The following is an 18,954-nucleotide window of genomic DNA, read 5'->3' as shown; positions in this document are numbered from 1 at the left end:
CCAAGCATTAACCAGGGCTGACCCTGCTTAGCTTCCAAGATCAGACAGGATTGGGTGCCTTTAGGGTCTAAATTTTATTTTAGTCCTGAATAGAGTAGACCCATTCGGTTAGTCACTGGATTTATTGAGGTGTAGACTCTCCATCCAAGGGTAGCTCGGATCCATCTAATTTATGAGTCAGGACTAACTATGAGGATGCCAACCACTGTGTGTAAATGCTTGGGGGAGGGGGGGCTGTTGTTTGGATGCGGGCACACAATCTGCATGCAGTGTGGTTGTGTGTGTGTGTGTGTGTGTGTGAAGAGTGGAGAGGATGGGAAGGATTTTCCCTTGCAAGGCCTGGAGCATCCTTTGTCTTAGGATCCCTGTTGCCAATAAAATGCTACCACTCCTGAGAAAGTCCAGTAACTAGGCCCCAAAGGATCAAACTCCAGGCACCCTCTCTGGGCTACAAAAAGCATCCCCACATCCCAAAAAACACAACAGATGGTTCCAAAGGGGGCTCCTATCTTAACCTTCAGCTTTGGGCATGTGTGTTGTTGTGTGACAAGCCAGTGACTTGGGTTCCAAACTTCCCAGGGCCACTGCAAGCAGAAAAGCCAAAGCCTGGGCATTGCAAGTGTATCTTTGCACAGATAAGTGTGAAGGCCTTCCCTGGAGTCAGCTTTGTCGAAGGAGGCACTCACCTTTTCCATCATGTATGTGTGAGCAAAGGCATGTTCCACCCGCTTTCCGACACAAGTGGAGGGCTGGCATTCAGAACGAGCTAAACACACATCTGGGCATTCAGATGAGAACACACATGAGAACATCCTTGCAGGCCTGTTTGTTGGTGCTGTTGTGTGCCTTCAAGTTGTTTCTGACTTCTGGCAACTCTAAGACGAAGGTGACCCTAAGGCGACCCTATCCTGGGCTTTTCTTAGCCAGTTTTGTTCAGAGGGGGCTAGCCATGGAGGCTGAGAGAGTGTGACTTGCCCAATGGGTTTCCATGGCCAAGATGGCATTGGAAGCCTGGTTTTCAGAGTCATAATCCCAACGCTCAAACCATTACTTTTGTGCTGAGTTGTATGTCTTTGCATTTTAGGGTCTTCTCTAGCATCACACCAGGTGCCAACACATGTGTATAAAGGCAAAGCCCAAGGAAACTGAAGCCACCTCATGTACACATGTGTACATGTGAACACATTTAAGAGGAAGATCTGGATCTTAGGTCGGTGGTGGAAAGAAAGGCCAGGTCCTAGGGTTGTTCTTGTTCAAGCATGTGCTTAGAAGTGTTTTGTGATGCTCTGTGTTGTGTGTTTGCAGGAAGGTCTCCTACCTGGGATCAAACATTGATAGAAATGGGGACCACAACCAGGAAACCAGAAGAAGATTAAAAATGGGGAGGACGGCTATGAAAGAACTAGAGAAGATCCTAAAATGCAAAGACATACAACTCAGCACAAAAGTCAGACTCATGCAAGCCACCCTATTCCCTGTTACTGTACTAAATATAGATGTGAGAGCTGGATAGTCAATAAAGAAGATGGAAGGAAAACCAACTCCTTGGAGAGAACAGTGCTGAGGATCCCATGGTTAGCCAAAAGGACAAACAAATGGGTCCTAGAGCAGATCAAGCCAGAAACCTCCCTGGAAGAAGCCAAGATGACAAGACCTAGATTCCAGAAAACATGCCGGGAGGGTAGCTGTGTTGGCCATTTTGTCAATTCAAACAAAAACCTACAAATAGTGATACCCTTTATAGGCCAACCAAAATGTGCCATAGACTTGTTGCAAGCTTTCGAAGCTCCACTGGCTTCTTCATCAGGCAAGAGGTTATAAACCAAACAGGAGAAAAGAAACTGGAGAGGTTAGTAAGATGCCTGCATTTTGTTGTTTATGTCCTTAACTGAGATGGCATGGAGATGGCATGGTGATGGTCCAGAGATGGTATGGAGATGGTATGGGGGCAAGCATCTTACTAACATCTCCAGTTTTTCTCCTGTTTGGTTTGGAACATCTTGGCTGATGAAGAAGCCAGTGGAGCTCCGAAAGCTTGTGACAAGGATGTTGTGCATTTCCGTTGCCCCATAAAGAGTGAGACTGTCATACTTTGGACTCATCGTGAGAAGGAAGGGCTCATTGGAAAAGACCATCATGTTAGGAAAGGTGGAGGGAAGTAAAAAGAGAGGGAGGCCACAGGCCAGATGGATGGACTTTAGGACAGAGACCAGGACTGGGAGTTTGCAGGGGCTGAGCAGAGCAGTGCAGCATAAGGGAGCCTCGGAGATGGTCTTATCTCCAGCATCTTCTCCAGCGCCCACCAAAGTGGAAGCATGGTGGGAAAGGGAGGGAGGGAAGGAAGGAAGGAAGGGGGCAGATTTCGGAGGAGGGGGAGGGAGGGAGGGAGGGAGAGGGGGAGGGAAGGGGCGTGGCCTCCTCTGACGTCGCTGTCAAGGAGAGTCCTCTTCAGAGGCCAGATAAAAATTCCAGGCGGAGGATCGCGTTGGGGCCAGAGACCCAAAGGCTGCCACTTTCGCAAAGAGGCAAAACTTCTGCACCAGTTCAGGAGGGAAGCTGGCTGGGCCAAAGGGGCATCCTTTTGGGGGGGTGGGTTAGGGGTTTTTTTTGGGAGGGGGTGAAGGAGGCCTGATCCTCCCCAGGAAGGCTGAGAAAAGAGGGAGGAGGAAGAGGAGGAGGAGGAGGAGGAAGAAGAAGACAACGTCGAAAGAGCGGGGGAAGCCTGGGAGGCGAAACCACCAAGACGCCTCCGACTTCTTTGCTGGCCTCCCTGGGTCCCTGGTTTTTTGGATCGCAGAGGAAGGGGGCCTCTGTCCTTTTGGGGCGCCTTTTTGGGGAGTTTTCCATTTCCCCGCCCAGCTTTTTGTGAGTCTGTCCTTTTTTGGACCCGGGACTGTCCCCTCCTCTCCCCCCTCAGTTTCTAAGGGGTTTAATCCGGGATCGGACCTTTTCGCCCCCATCCCCCCGCCTCTTCTTCTTCTTCTTCTTCTTCTTCTTGATTTTAGAAAGACCAAAACAAAACGAAAACCAAGCCTGGGATTTGCCTGCCTTCTTCTCTTGGGCTCCAAGCGGAACATTTTGTGCGGAAACCCTTTGCTTTGGGAGGAAGAGAGAAGAAAGAAAGGCGGCTGGAAAAGGGCTGGAAAGGGGGGGGGGGGGGTCGGGAGAGGGAGAGCTGGGCTGCGAAGGTGAGCTGCGAGGGGAGGGCCTCCCCTTGCCTTGCCTTTGGCCTTCCCTTCCCTTGCCCTTCCTATTCCCTTGCCTTTCTTTGTCTAGTCTTGTCTTGTTTTTCCTTTCCATTTCTTTCCCTTTCTTTCCGTTTTTTCCTTCCCTTCCCTTGCCCTCGTCTTTCCTTTCCTTTCCTTTTTCCTTTCCTTGTCTTTCCTTCCCTTCCCTTGTCTTTCCTTTCTCCTTTCCTTCCCTTTTTCCTTTCCTTCCCCTTCCTTCTCTTGCCTTCCCTTGTCTTTCCTTTCCCTTTCCTTTCCCTGGCTTTCTTTGCCTTGTCTATCCTTGCCTTGCCTTCCCTTTCCTTCCCGTGCCTGCCAGCCCTTTGCCGAAGCCGGGCTCGGAAGTCGGAGAGCCGTCGATGACGGCGGGTCCCTTGCGGGCCGCCCTTGCCTCCGGGGCCCTTCCTCCTCCTCCTGCTCTCCTTCCTCCGGTGCCTCCTTCTTCTTTCCCGATGTCAGAGAAGAGCCAGCAGCAGCAGCAGCATCAGCAGCATCAGCATCCGGGCCCCCCTTTGCCCTCGAGTTCGGGGTCTGCCATGGAGTCGGCTTCCTCGACCACCTCCTCGACGCCCAGCAGCAGCAGCAGCAGCAGCAGCAGCAGCGGAGGCAGCAGCGGAGGCAGCGGCGGCGGCGGCGGAGGCTCGGGCTCCAAAGGCAAGAAGAGCCAGGCGGGGATCCGGCGCCCGGAGAAGCCGCCCTACTCCTACATCGCGCTGATCGTGATGGCCATCCAGAGCTCGCCCTCCAAGCGGCTGACGCTGAGCGAGATCTACCAGTTCCTGCAGTCGCGCTTCCCCTTCTTCCGCGGGGCCTACCAGGGCTGGAAGAACTCGGTCCGCCACAACCTCTCGCTCAACGAGTGCTTCATCAAGCTGCCCAAGGGCCTGGGCCGCCCGGGCAAGGGCCACTACTGGACCATCGACCCGGCCAGCGAGTTCATGTTCGAGGAGGGCTCCTTCCGACGCCGCCCGCGGGGCTTCCGAAGGAAGTGCCAGGCCCTCAAGCCCATGTACGGCATGATGAACCTCAACTTCAACCCCATCCCCCCGGACTCCTACGGCTTCCAGGGGGGGGCCTTGCCCGGGCAACGCCTTGGCCGGCCTCGACGGGGGGCCCTTGGCCATGATGAACGTGGAGGGCATGGGCCTGGCTGCTGCCCACTTGCCCTCCAACGGCGGGCACCACGCCTACATGGGCAGCTGCGGGGGAGGCAACGGGGGCAACGGGGGCGGCTCGACGGCGGGGGACTATGGGCACCACCACCACGAAGCCTCCGCCGTGCCAGCCTCGCCCCTCGGAGCGGTGATGGAGCCCCACTCGGTCTACTCCGGCGGCCCTCCCTCCGCCTGGGGAGCCTCCGCCGGAGCCGCCTTGAACCCGGGCCCTCCGTCCTACATCAAGCAGCAGCCCCTCTCGCCTTGCAACCCGGGAGGGAACCCGCTCTCCTCGGGGATGGGCAGCCACTCCTTGGAGCAGCCCTACCTCCACCAGAACAGCCACAACCCGGCCGAGCTGCAAGGTAGGACCCGGGGCAGAATGGAGATCGTGGGGGGCATAGCTGGCACAGAGAGAGAGAGAGAGAGAGCCAAGAAGAAGAAGAAGAAAGGGGTTCTGGGATAAGAAGAGGCCAGTGGTCCTCCTTTTCTGGCCTGGAGAGCAGGGGCTAAAGGGGTTGCGGGAAAGGCAGCCTTGGCACAGAACGGGCTGGAAGTCCGACTTTGAAATGTCTCTATATAGAGAGGGTTAGGGTTAGAGCTTTGGAGATAAGAGTTGTAGAGATAGAGTTAGAGATGGAGTTCGAGAGAGTTAGAGTTTGAGAGAGAGAGCTTTAAAGACAGAGTGAGAGTTTTGGCCAAAGAGTTCGAGAGTTCATCAAGTTTTAGAGATAGAGATTTAGGGAGTCTTAAAGACAGGCTTAAAACGTTAGAGATAGAGAAAGTTAGAGTTTTAGAGATAGTTAGAGATAGAGTTTGAGAGAGAGAGTTAGAATTTTAGAGAGAGCTCGGGAGAGTTACGGTTTTAGAGATAGATTTAAAGAGAGAGAAAGTTTGAGTCAGAGACAGTTTTAGAGAGTTTTAAAGACAGTTTTAGAAACAGAGAGAGATAGATTTAGAGGTAGTTAGAGAGAATTCGAGTTTTAGAGATAGAGTCTGAGTTAGAGTTTGAGAAAGAGAGGTTTAAAGACAGAGTTAGTTTTAGAGATAGAGTTAGAGATTTAGAGAGAGAGTGAGAGTTAGTTTTAGAGATACTGAGAGAGTTCAGGTTTTAGGGACAGAGTTAGAGATCGAGTTTAAAAGACAGATAGCGATATAGAGATAGAGATAAAGATCCGTAGGGAGAGGCAGGATATATAAATAAATCTTATTATTATTATTATTATTATTATTATTATTATTATTTTAATAGAGATGCTGTAGGTCTCAGGAAGGCAAACATAAGGTACTACTGCTTTCAGAGGAGGTTTGCCATTGCCTTCATTTCAGATGACTTAAAGCAAAAGGAAGCAGAAGGCAATTCCTCTGGATCTGGGCAGAAACTTAAAATCTCTGCCAATGAAACTGGCAGGATTTTAGTCTGATGATGATGATGATGATGATGATGATGCCCAAATCTCTCTTGGCAGTTGCCAGTCTCTCTCGATCTAGGAAGTCAATCTCTCTCCATTAAACCAATGGGACTTTACTTGGGCAGTTATAACAGCAGTATATACTGATAGTAACTATAATATATAACTAGAACTATAAAGTACTGTATAACACTCTACTGAAAGTAGCAGTGATGCTGATAATAATGATCATAATAAATTGCTGTGTGCCGGGATTTTCTTGGCAAGTTTCTTCAGAGGGGATTTGTCCTGAGGCTGAGAGAGTGTGACTTTGCCCTGTGGTTTTCCATAGCCAAGAGGGGGATTCAAACTCAGGTCCCTAGACTCACAGTCCAAGGCTCAAACCACTACACGCCACAGTTGTTCACTGGACCAGGAACAAGTAATGTAATCCTGCCCTCTTTTTTTACATCATAATTCATTGGACCGAATAAATGCACTACAAGAAGACCACATTATGGTGGGAGTTAACCCAGAATAACAACTACATATTGCCTTCCTTATTGTTGTTATGTGTCTTCAAACTGCCTCCAAGTCCTGTCCCAACTTTCTTGGCTAGTTATGTTCAGAGGAGGCCTGCCATTGCCTTCATGGCAGGCAGAGGGAAGAGTGAGACTTGGCCAAAGTGACTACTAGGCCAAGCAGGATTTGAACCCTGAACTTCCACAGTCCAATAGCACCGCCTAGGCCTTCTTCTTAACAGCTGCTGAAACAAGTTATAGCCCTTCTCCTGCAAAGGCATCATAGTTTGAGGGGAGGAGATCTGACCTGGATGAGACTCAGGAGCAAGAGACATGGAAACCTAGAGTGACCAGCATCCTGTGGGTGACTTTGGCCACTGGCCGCAGTGTTTTTCCACACTCCAGGGTCACACATTTCTGGAGAAGGAAAGAAAGTGGAGGCAAAGCAGCCAGCTCTGTTTCTCCAGCACCTTCCCTTTTGTTTTCCAAGGCTGCTGCTCCAATGCCACCATTGCCCATATTGTCACAACTATAGGACACCAACAGTTGGAAAGTTAAGTTGCAGAAAACTCTGAGGTAGGAGTAAAGCCAGTGTGATGTAGTGTTTCCAGGGTTGGACTGTGGAGATCAGGGTTCGAGCCCCTGCTAGGCCACGCAAACCCACCTTGGGCCAATCACACACTCTCAGCCCACCAATGTCCAGTAATGGGTTCGCCTCACCATAAGCTTGAAGGCCCAAAACAAAATCTTCCATTGTAAGGGAAGGATCTCACATATCATTGGAGTAGGAGCCAATGTGGCGCGCTGGGCTACAACTCTGGAGACCAGGGTTCGATTGCCAGCTTGACCATGAAGCCCACTTGTGCAAGTCGCATGCTCTCAGAGGATGGCAATGGCAAACCTCCTCTGAACAAATGTTGCCATGATAGGGTTGCCTTAGGGTTGCCAAAAATCACTTGAAGGCACACAACAACAACAACAGGAGATGAACAGGAGACAGGGGAAGAGGGCAAGACATATGGTCTTGGGTTGGGAGAGATGGATGGGGAGATGGAGGTTCTCTTCTATGGAGCATCAGGAATCTATTGGGATTCTGGCTCCTACTCCAATGATTAGATAGATGAGCAGCTTAGAAGCACAGGATTTTAGGGTTGGAAGGGACCCTTAAAACCACCTAATCCAACCCACTGCCACACAGGCAAAGCACTCCTGAAAGATGCCCTTCAACCTGTTTAAAGGCATCCAAAGATGGCGAGTCCACCATTTTTCAAGGCAGTCCTTTCCTCTGTCCAACCAGTTCTTACAGTAAAAAAGCAAGTTTTAATATGTATTTGGAATCTATTTCTTGGAATTAGGATCCACTGTTTTGTGATCCAGTATTTATTATGGCACTGGATATTTTTTGGTAGAACCGTAGAATTAATGGGGTTTAGAGAAGTGTAGATTAATCTGGTCTGCTCTCATTGGGATTGCCAAGAAGGTTCAGTACATGGACGACAACAACAACAACAACAACAATTGGATAAGTTTGCATATATACTCACCTGCTACAACCTAGACATCAGCTTGAGGTCCACCTGTAAATGGTTTCTCTCTGGGATGGAAGACATTTATGGAGATCCTCTGAACATTTTGGGGGAAGCATTCCTAAAGTCAACGGCAGATAGACAGAGTTCAAAAGTGTTCAAAACTGGAAAACAACAGTGGAAGAAAATGATGCCATTTGCCAGAAGTGAAAGAAGGCATAGACATTATGGGAGCCTTCATTGATAATAATAATAATAATAATAACAATAATTTGAATCCTTTAGTATTACCAAAAGTAATACTAAGGGCTCTGAATCATTGATGGCCCCAAATTTCAGAGAACACTTGACAGACTGCAAAAACAATGTTCCCCGACTTCAGTTCTCTAATATGCAATTATTTCAAGCAAAGAGAGATTTGGGAGGGTTAGGCATTTCAAACCTGCTTCATTCCTAGCACTACTAGCACTGGCTTTATTCTGATTATTCTGATATTAGCATTTATTCTGATCAAGTGGGTTACTGTCCACAAATATGTGGAATAAAACCTGATAGTGCACATATATTTATATATATATTTCAAGGCGTGAGAATTCTTTGACACCGGTAATCCACACTCCTTGGGATCATAATAGTATGCTGGCGTTACTACTCGTGTTACCTACAAGCCCTAGTAAATGTTACCCTGAAGCACACATGGAATGGGAATAGAGATATTGATACGCACACACTTTACGCACATGTGTCTGTGATCGAGATTGGAGAGATAAAGGTTGCGCAGATGTCTATGCGTATCATCTGCGGGCCAGATTTCCATCCTGGGACCTTTCTTTTTGGGTTGAAGAATTAACCTAATAGGGACTTTTTGGCATGAAGTCTGTTATCTAGGCCTAGCAGATAGATACCCCATAGATAGGTCGACTTGAATGGGATGGTAGGCTAAATTTGGATTGAATTGCAGCCTTAAGCACCAGATAGAGGCCTCTGCAACAGATCTGCCTCATTTTAAGGGAATATCTATAGGCGATCTTTGGGACTCTTGGCAGAAAGGCCTGGAATTGCGCCGCTTGCGTCACGGAGAGATCCTTGCTTCGCTTCTATTTTTAATCTCTTCCATGCGGTTGATTTATCGCAAGGACAGGGCTTGGTTTTTTTATTCCTTCCAGGCAGAAAATGATGGTCTAATTCATATCTATCTATATATCTATCTATTAATTAAATGTTATTGTAAAGCGAAGTTTTCGAAGAGTCTGTGCCTCCCCAAAAATGGCATTATGTGAAGCGCCATAGAAATGTTAACATTATTTTCGGTCTCCAAAAATGATTTTTGCCTCCAGGAACGCAAGCATTTACTTCCTAACAACCGAGAGTTAGCAACTAGTAATGCTAAGGCTCTGATACTTTAGCAATACTAACTGTAACTATTTTTTAAATAACTTTTATATATTTTATTAAAAAAATAGTTACAATTAATATTGCTAAAGTATTGGGCCTTAAAAATCCCCTATTTTAAAAAAATAAAAATTTAACAACAACAACAACAACAACAACAACAATAGGCCTTCTCTGAGCAGAATGAAACAAAGCATAGTACAAGTTACTGTTGAGCAATGGCTGAAGGTAAGACTGACACACTGCAGAAATGATCCAGTTTGAGACCGCTTGAACTGCCCTGGATCAAGGCTAGGGAATGATGGACATTGTAGTTTTATGAGACATTTAGCCATCTCTGTTAGAGGGCTTTGGGGTCACCAGAAACTACAGATCCCAGGATTGCCTAGTCTGTATTAGCCAGGGCATTTGAAGTGGTCTCAAACTGGATCATTTCTGCAATGTGGCTCGGACCCTAAAGGCAAAAAATGGAGCAGAGGCAGCAAGTTGAAACTTTGGATCTAGGGAGAAAAAAGAACAAATAGGGAAGGATGGACCTGTCTCCAGCAATTTGGAAAGCAAAAGGGGTTGGAATCTACTGCAGATGACTATTAAGTAACAGAAACTGAATATATTGCCTATGTCTATAAGGAAATTTTGCACAGAGTTTAGTAAAACAAGGGAGTTTCAAATGTTGGTGGGGATACTTATTGGTATCATTGTAAACGGGGAGATTATTTCACTTCCAAGTGAAAGGATGAGAAAGGTCTGTAAGGAAGTTTTTAGACAAACAGAAATGTAATAAGTTACATCAGACCCAATAAGGCAGAGAATAACGTTGGATTTAATAGATGGAGTCGATCTATATGTTGTTAATGTTCTGTTTTGTAATGTTCTCTTTATTATATGTTTCTCTGTTATATTTGTATTATTGTACTATCCTTTTAGTAATATATATATATATATATATATATATATATATGGGAGAGCCTTTTCTGTTTCTGCCTGGATCAAAAGTGTGTGTGTGTGTGTGTGTGTATGCATGTATGTTATATTTGCATTATTATATTGTAATATATATTTGTATTATATATATTGTATGTGTATATATACTTATATTTGATTATTCTACTATCCTTTTAATACTATATATATATATATATATATATATATATATGTATTAAAAGGATAGTACAATAATACAAATATAATATACATGCATATATATATATACACAATATATATATATATGTAATACAAATAAAACATACATGCATATATATATATATATAGACACACACAATATATATATATAATCCAAATATAACATACATGCAGATATATATAGATATAGATATACACTATATATACACACACACACACACATATATATATTCAAAATATAGCATACATGCAGATATCTATCTATCTATCTATCTATCTAGATACTTTTCATCTAAGCAGATACTGGAAAAGCTCTCCCAGTGAAACTGGCAGGATTTTAGTCTGGGAGGATTTATAATGACCATGAAGATGATGACGACGATGCTGATAATTAAATAATAATAATAATAATAATAATAATAATAATAATTTCCCAACAGCAAACAAAAACACCCCACCCTTATTTTAGGTCTCCTGTCCTTTGCGTTGCTTCCTCCAATGTAAAACCGAAGTTTTCTGGCATTAAAGAAGGGGAAAAAGTTTGCAAGAGATTGGGGAAAAAATTGCAAAATCGTTGGTCTTTTCGATTTTGGGGAGAAGAAAAGCGGGAATTAAACCCCCTTTTTGCCTTTTAAGGGACAGGGTTTAAGAGCAGAAAGAGAAGGAGAAAGTTGGCTTAAGACAGCGGAGAAGCAAAGGCAGCTTCAGTTTTTCGAACTGGTCTCACTTTGGCTGGCTTTTCCAATATTCTTATTCCAATATACAGTGAACACTGTAATATATATATATATATACACACTATATATATATAGTATTTGACTTCTTTGAAGAATATTGGAAAAGCCACCAAAAGTTAGACCAGTTCGAAAAACTGAAGCTGCCTTTGCTTCTCCGCTGTCTGATACACACACACAACACACACATACACACACATTTGGGGACCTGTCTACATTTTCTCCCTTTGTTGTGCTTCCAAAATAAGGGGCATATATATTCTTCTTCTTCAAGGAAGAGAAATACTATACACACACACACACACACACACAGAGTATTTCTTTTTCTTGCAGAGGAATATATATATATGTGTGTGTGTGTGTGTGTGTCCCGTATTTTGGAAGCACAAAAAAAGGGAGAAAATGTAGACATGCCTCCCCAAAATAGAGGGTGCTTTATTTATTTAATAAATAATAATAATAATAATCTTATAGTTGTAAACCTCTTAGAGACTGACTGTGAATCGGTATATTAATGAATCTGCTATGGCTATTGCTAATGATGATGATGATGATGATGATGATGGTATTGAAACGATTGCGACTTTAACTCGATTCAAGCCTTTAATTCCTCCTCATAATAAACCGATCCCTTTTGTCTTTGGAGAAAGAAGACTTCGCTTTTTAGACGTCTCCTCTGGAGAGGCTGCGTCTGCATTGCAGAAATAATCCAGTTTGATACCGCTTTAAGTGCCAGGGCTCCATGCTATGGAATCCTGGGATTTGCAGCTGGCTCTCCCTACAGAGAAGGCTCAGCCTCTCCCCAGGCTACAAATTCCCATTGCAAGGAGCCGTGGCAGTTAAAGCGGGATCGAACTGGGTTAATCCTACAGTGCAGATGCAGCCACAGTCGTTCTAAACCAAAGCCATTGAAGTCGCTTGAATCCCAATCATTAGAAGGGAAAATGTTGCAACCTTTTCACCCAAACTGTCTTAGTTCCTTTTGTAACGAGTAAAGGAACGGTCGTTACTCCCTCGTTCCATTCTGATTGTATTGTTTGCATTGCAGTTTTTCAGTCCATCAAGTAAAGGCTTAAAGGGGATGGAAAGTCCCCTAAATCTACCAGAGTAGACCCATTGAAACAGTAGGATTTACCTAGGTTTGACTTACCAAACACTTACTATTCCAGGAAGGGCAGCTATTGCAAGCAAAAGGATCTGTAAAAGCATAGGAATAGGAATATAGATGCTGAAAGCAAGCAAATATAGATATAGAGAACAGGGAGAAACCCAACACAATGGTTACAAAAATTGGGGTTAGTTTTAAATGGGGTGAAATCTCTGAATCCTTCCTCCTTTTCAACAGCTAGTTGGCTTTGTGATTTTTTAAAACTGTAGGAAATGCTATAAAATACATTTTGGAGCCTAGGAGCAACATGCAAGGCTTGGAAAGTTTGCCCTGGCTCTGTATTTCTGTGTATCAGTTTGACTTCTGAAAAAATATATGTTTGGGAAGGGGAAAAATGCATTCTTCTTTAAAATGAATGCCATGAAAGGAATGTGGAAAACAACTAGGAGAAGAAGAAAAAAGTGGGAGCAAACGATCAGATAGGAAAGGAAACTTAAATGATGGAGCTGTTTGTGTCTTGCCTTTGCAGAAGCCTGGGCCTAAAAGCGACTGTTAAAATGTGACTTTGCAGTGATTTTAGAATCATAGAATCATAGTCATTTCATCAATTGATTTATTTACTGCGCTGATCAATAGCAAGTAGCCTCTCCATAGTTTGATAGACAGATCTGAAGGCAATGTGGGGCTAAAATATTTGATTTAATATTCCGAATGGTAGAGCAAAGCCAGTTGGGTTGAGTGAGAGTTGTAAGTCATTAACAAAATGCGTGTAGACAGGTCTACTCAGAAGTAAGACCCATTAAGTTAGATAGGGCTTCCTTTCTGCGAAGTGAGCAAAGGACTGCAGCTTGCACATATGTATTATGTGACTGTCTATGAATACATATATCTATCTGGGGCTAAATACAACTCTGGAGACCTGGGTTCGATTTCCAGCTCGGCCACGAAATGCACTGATTGACTTTGGGCACGTCACACTCTCTCAGCCTCAGAGGAAGGCAATGGCAAACCTCCTCTGAACAAACTTGCCAAGAAAACCCCAGGATAAGGTTGCCTTAAGTTGGAATTGACTTGAAGGCACACAACAACACATTTTAAATTTTAGTTCCATCCAGAGTAGATGCATTGCTGAAGTCGAAAACAATTGTATTAGCAATGTGTGAAGACATCCAGTTCATTCCAGTGGTCTTCTCTGTTGTTGTTAACTGCCTGACTTATGGCAACCCGATAAAATCAGAGATCTCCAAGTGACTCACTTTATCCTTAACAGCCCTACTCAGGTCTTGCAAATTCAATAGCCATGCTCAGGTCTTGCAAAGTCAATAGTCTTACTCAGGTCTTGCAAATTCAGTAGCCCTGCTCAGGTCTTGCTAATTTCTGGATGGAGGCTTATCCATCTGGAATGTGCTCTTCCTCTTTTCCTACTACCTTCTTCCTTACCAAGTATTATTGTCTCTTCTAGGGAGTCATGTCTTCTCATGATATGGCCAAAGTATGATAGCCTCAGTTTAGTCATCTTGGTTACTAGAGAGAGTGGTCTTGGAAATGTGACTACAATTGGATTTAGCCCCAGAGTGGGAATTGTGTGGTTTTTCTAGATGTGGTTGAGTTGGTCTTGCTATCAGTCCTATAGGGAATGGTGAGGAATGCTATGAGTCAGTTGTGTGTACCTATAGTTTATGGTGACCCTATGAATTTGATAGGGTTTTCTTAGACAAGAAATACTCAGAGGTGGTTTTACCAGTTCCTTCCTCTGATTATAGCTTACAGCATCTGATCACGCCAAGAAAAACCCATGATGGATTTGTCTTCTTTGCATTGGTGTTGTGTGCCTCCAAGTCATTTCTGACGTATGGCGACCCTAAGGGGAACCTATCATGTGGGTTTCCTGACAAGTTTCTTCTGAGGGCGTTTGTTGGAATATCACTTTCTTGAGAATCACTAGAAACTCAGGAAAGTAGGAGAGATCGGTTAATCTCACTAAAATAACTAGATCCACTATATCTCCCAGTCCCACGTGTCCCCAATAAAAACACAGCCACTTGGTTTAGTGTTTGCCATTGCCATCCTCTGAGGCTGAGAGAATGTGACCTGCCCAAGATCACTTAGTAGGTTTTAATGCTCTAGTTGGAATTGAACCCTGATCTCCAGAGTCATAGTCCTGGCTTGCCTTAGTGTTGACATAAGTCAGGAAAGACTTGAAGGCACACAGTAACGACAACAACAAACCTGGTATTCCTTGGCAGTCTCCTACCCAAGGACGAACCAGACCTGATTCTTGCTTAGCTTCCAAGATCTGATGTATGAGTTCCAGTTGAACAGCATTTGAAGGGTTGTCCAGTTCCCACCCTGATGCAGCAATCCTTCGCAAATTGGATTCCCTTTTGCCTTTAACTCCCAATCTGCACAAACTGTTGACAAATGCTGATCTCCAGATAACCTTGCCGTGAATCATCGAGAAGGCCTCCTTCCACTGAGTTTGGAGTATAGGCCCTGCAAGGAGAGGGTGGACCAAGGTTAATAAAATGCCTGTTTGCAGTCCAATATTTGCTAGATTTTTGTTTACGTTCACGGTAAAATTTCATTAGGGCCGAGACGTAATTTAACCCATAAAATCATTAAGGCCCGAAGCTTGTCCCCTTCCCCCTGAATGAAAGCTAAGTCCCAGTTTATGAAGAAAGCCAAACACATGCATGCTTGCAAGTACCCAAAAAAAGAAGGGGGGAAAAAGAGGGGGAGAGAAATCCTTCTCTTCCCTTGGCTGCCAGGAAACAGGCCGTCCCATCCCATCCTGCAATTCCGCATTTGGGCAAAATTCCTATTTCGAGTCAAGTGGGAATTTCCTCACACTAAGAACAGCAGCCTCTCCAACTCAGTTAACACTATCAAAGAAATCTAAGGCAGCACCAAGCATGCTCTATGATGGGATTTGTAGTCTGGAGTGTTGTAGGGAGTGCTGGTTTGGTGAGGAATCTATGGCATCAGAGGAGCGCAGAACACACACACATGCCGCCTCTAATCCTGGATTAGACAAAATCTGGAAAGGTCTGTAATAGAAGAGAAACGATCCCAATTTGCGCTGCGCACCTTTTTCCACAATCCACCCGCCCTGAAAGGTCTGTGGCGTGTGGGTTTGTGTTTTTGCGCCTCCAAGCAAACCTCCTCCACACATTTTTGTATGGCAGCCTCGTATTTATTTTTCAACCGCCAGGCCTTTGCAAACCACTTTCTGAAATGGCAGGAGATGATGGGGAATGAAACGTGTCAACAAGACAATCCCTTGTGTATACCTGAGCTGAATATATCACCAGAGTTTGGTAATGTTAGGTTCTAGACTACAGATTCCAGAATCCCCCAACCAGTAGGGCCAGTAGCCACACTGGTGAAGAGGTCTGTGGAACTGTAGTCCAAAAAGTATGAGAAACAGTGTGGCGTAGTGGGTTGCGAATCAGGCTATGACTCTGGAGACCAGGGTTCGAATTCCCACTCAGCCATGGAAACCCACTGGGTGACTTTGGGCAAGTCATACTCTCTCAGCCTCAGAGGAGGGCAAAGGCAAACCTCTGAACAAATCTTGCCAAGAAAACCCTGTGATAGGGTTGCGTAGGTTGCCATAAGTCTGAAATGACTTGGCGACATAGAACAGCAAAAACAACGTCCAAAAAGCAATATTGCAGAGCTATGCCTATGACAATCTGCTTATATACTGAATTGGTATGCAAGTTTATGTATCTCATACTAATATAATTTGGGAAACCCTTTCTGCTAGTGACTCTGAGCTCAGTAAATTTATTTTGCCCTTTGCCGAAATTAAAAACACAGAGAGACTGTGAAACACTGGGGAGGTCATAGTATGCAAATAACAAAGGGTTTCCAATATGAGGATCATCGGTTGTCTACAACCATTCTTTGGATCATTTGAAATGTCTGAGTTTCTTCCCCTGGAGGTAGCTTTCTGGAGTCCCAGTCTTGCTACCAGAGGTTGCTTTTGCCCTTGGCGTTTTGTACCTTGGATCTCAGCAGCACAAAGTTTGTGTTAGATTTTAGAGCTGTGTCTTTTGGGCAGTTGGTGCATTCTGACATATAGGCACTCATGCATGCTTGTCTCTATAGCCAGACCCACAAGAACGGTCTCCCCAAATGCAGGCATCATTGTTGATCCATATTGTCATACTGCATCTAGCTGATTTTCCTTCATTTATCCAAAGCAGGTCTTTTTGGAAACCTATGGGCCTCGATTGCTCTCTCAAGACCAAACCACCTCAAAATGCCTTTTATTACAACATGGCTAGCACACAACAGTATATTGTTGCTGGGGAAAAAATAAAATCTACACTTAAAATGCATCGTGAGTAAGCATAGTAATTATAGGAAAAATTCCCAATGGCAACAGAGCCATCCGATCCTTATCAAGTTAGTCATGGCTGCGGTGAGATAGAAATCCCTGCTCTCTATTCGCACCCAGGCGGGAAGAATCAAACTTCTGGAAAACTTCTATTTGCATTAAAATGGGAATTTTCCAGGGTGGCTGTACAGGGCTCTAACAGACAGTCCAAAATAAAGCTGCTTTGGGTCACTTTGGAGGTATGCTGTTTAAATGATGCATGATGCATGTGTCCTAAGAGGCTGGAGGCTGTGCCAAAGCTTTGGTGCAGCTTCTGGCCTCTTAAGATGCATGTGTCATTTAAACAGCATACCTCCAAAGTGACCCAAAGCAGCTTTATTTTGGACTGTCTGTTTGGGCCCTATTTTCCTTTTCCCTAGGCAGCTACTTATATCTGCTTTCTGGTTTTCTTTCAGGCATCCGGTACCATTCCCAGTCGCCCAGCATGTGTGACCGGAAAGAGTTTGTCTTCTCCATCAACGCCATGGCGTCATCTTCGATGCATTCCGGAGGCAGCGGCTCTTACTACCACCAGCAAGTGACGTATCAAGACATCAAACCTTGCGTGATGTGACAACAGCAGGGTTGGGGGGAGCCAAGCTTTCATTGGGAGCAGCCACGTCTCCAGTGACCAAAGTGAAAACTAGGCATGACTTCTTGCAACCTTCTGGAAGCCAAAAGACCTCCCTGGGAAGCTAGAGACTGAGAGTTGCTTATGAGGTATATAAATTTTGGAGGCATCTATGGAAAGGAACGTTCTGGCCTCAGACAAACCAAAAGAGGAGCAGAGATGGATAGAGTGAGGGAGAACCATGCCAAGCCATGCTCTTTATCTTGGGCCACCGTACATCCAGAACTGCAGTCTGAGAACACTTCCAAGAACTACTTTGGCGGCATTGTCTTCTCTACTTTTACTTCAGGTTTCAACTCAGCGGTCTTTTCAGACATCCTAAGCGCTTGACCATTCCTAATAATATATTTTTGACCATTTTAAACAATCTTTTACCAAAACGAACCATGGATTCTAGGCTTTGAGAGACAAGGATCTGCTGAACAAAGAAGGAACAAACAACTCCTGTACTCCTAATGGCCATGGGTTTCAAGAAATGTCAATCCCTTTGTCTCTGGGTTCCTTACTCAGTAAAAAGGAATTGGTTTCAGGTTGTACCTTCTAGTGTTTGTGAGTGAATATTAAACTATACATAGATCATGGTATATTTACCTCTGATTCAGGGCAAGGGAGCAATCTCTCCAAAATTCAGCGAGCGCTGAGACGCTTTCTCCACATTTTGTTCCCCAAACTGTGTGTTGTATTCCCAGATGATCCGAAAAGTGGAATGAAACACCCATCGCACATCCCACACACAACACATACACAACACACACATGAGGCCACCATAGAACTGAGGATGTGGGACCAGTTAGTAGCAGGAACCTTCCCCATGAAGTCTTTTCCCATTTTCCCCGTTCGAACTTCCCCGAGTCTTATTTTAACTGTTAAGTACAAAATTACAAAGAGAAGCACTTTGAGAAATAGAGGTGAAAATAAAACTTAAAAAAGAAAGGATGAACAAGGCTCATGCTTTTATTTATTCAAACATTTTAATAAAACACTACAGCGGCCTTGGTCAGTCAGTATTAAAATAGCGAACGTGTTGGCAATATTTGCCATAAAGAGTTTGTGCGAAGTGACCATTGCAAATATCTGACGGCAGCGAGGCGAAGCAATTTCCCCTGTGTTTTTTTATATATAATTATATATATAAATATATAAATATATAAATATGATAAATGAAGGATGCTTCTTTTTCTCTTTCCTCTCTGTTATGCCCTTATCCCACCCGCCTTTTGGACCTGACTGTACAGTTTAGGTGACACTCTTGTTTTCGAACTTCATTGTACACTGTATAAAAAGTGTAATTATGGCAGATTGGGGAGAGGTCTAGACTCTCTATTTTTTTGGTGTGTGTACGTTTGTCCTTTTTTAAAAAATGGAACGCAAATAATAATAATAATAAAAAATGTATGGTATTCGTACACAGCCTTCACAAATTGTATAAACCGTCAATAAACCAGTGTGTGGCATAGAAACCTGTGTAGTAGCATGTTGGGAATAAAAATCCAAAGCGAAAGAAGACTAGGTTGCCATCTTAGGATGTTTCCTATGGACCAAGGCTGCCAGTTACTCCAACTGTACTATGTTCTTGTGGTTTCCCATTGTAGAATAGGTGGATCTATCCTAGATAGGAGTTTTGGAGATGTTTTGCGGGAGGTGTTTTGCTCCGGTCTTATTTCTTTTCCCCACTATGACAATGCAAGGGTAAATCTTGGCGCATGACTTCTCTGCATGGTTCGCCATGTGTTGATAGATCTT

General features: G+C 44.4%; 1 pseudogene across 1 annotated transcript; it reads left to right on the top strand.

Annotated features, from left to right (window-relative positions):
- Window positions 1-2,871: 2,871 nt before the first annotated feature.
- Window positions 2,872-18,685, top strand: LOC149305779 (forkhead box protein F1-like; annotated as a pseudogene). Its single transcript, XR_016282455.1, has 2 exons — window positions 2,872-4,746; window positions 16,997-18,685. The product of XR_016282455.1 is annotated as a forkhead box protein F1-like (transcript).
- Window positions 18,686-18,954: the final 269 nt, after the last annotated feature.

This window comes from Sceloporus occidentalis, unplaced genomic scaffold (genome assembly GCF_023333645.1).
Source record: "Sceloporus occidentalis isolate IW3139 unplaced genomic scaffold, rSceOcc1.0.p SCAF_10, whole genome shotgun sequence".
Classification (NCBI taxonomy): domain Eukaryota; kingdom Metazoa; phylum Chordata; class Lepidosauria; order Squamata; family Phrynosomatidae; genus Sceloporus; species Sceloporus occidentalis.
The sequence above is the reverse complement of the archived record's forward strand: the minus strand, read 5'-3'. Positions and strand labels throughout refer to the sequence as shown.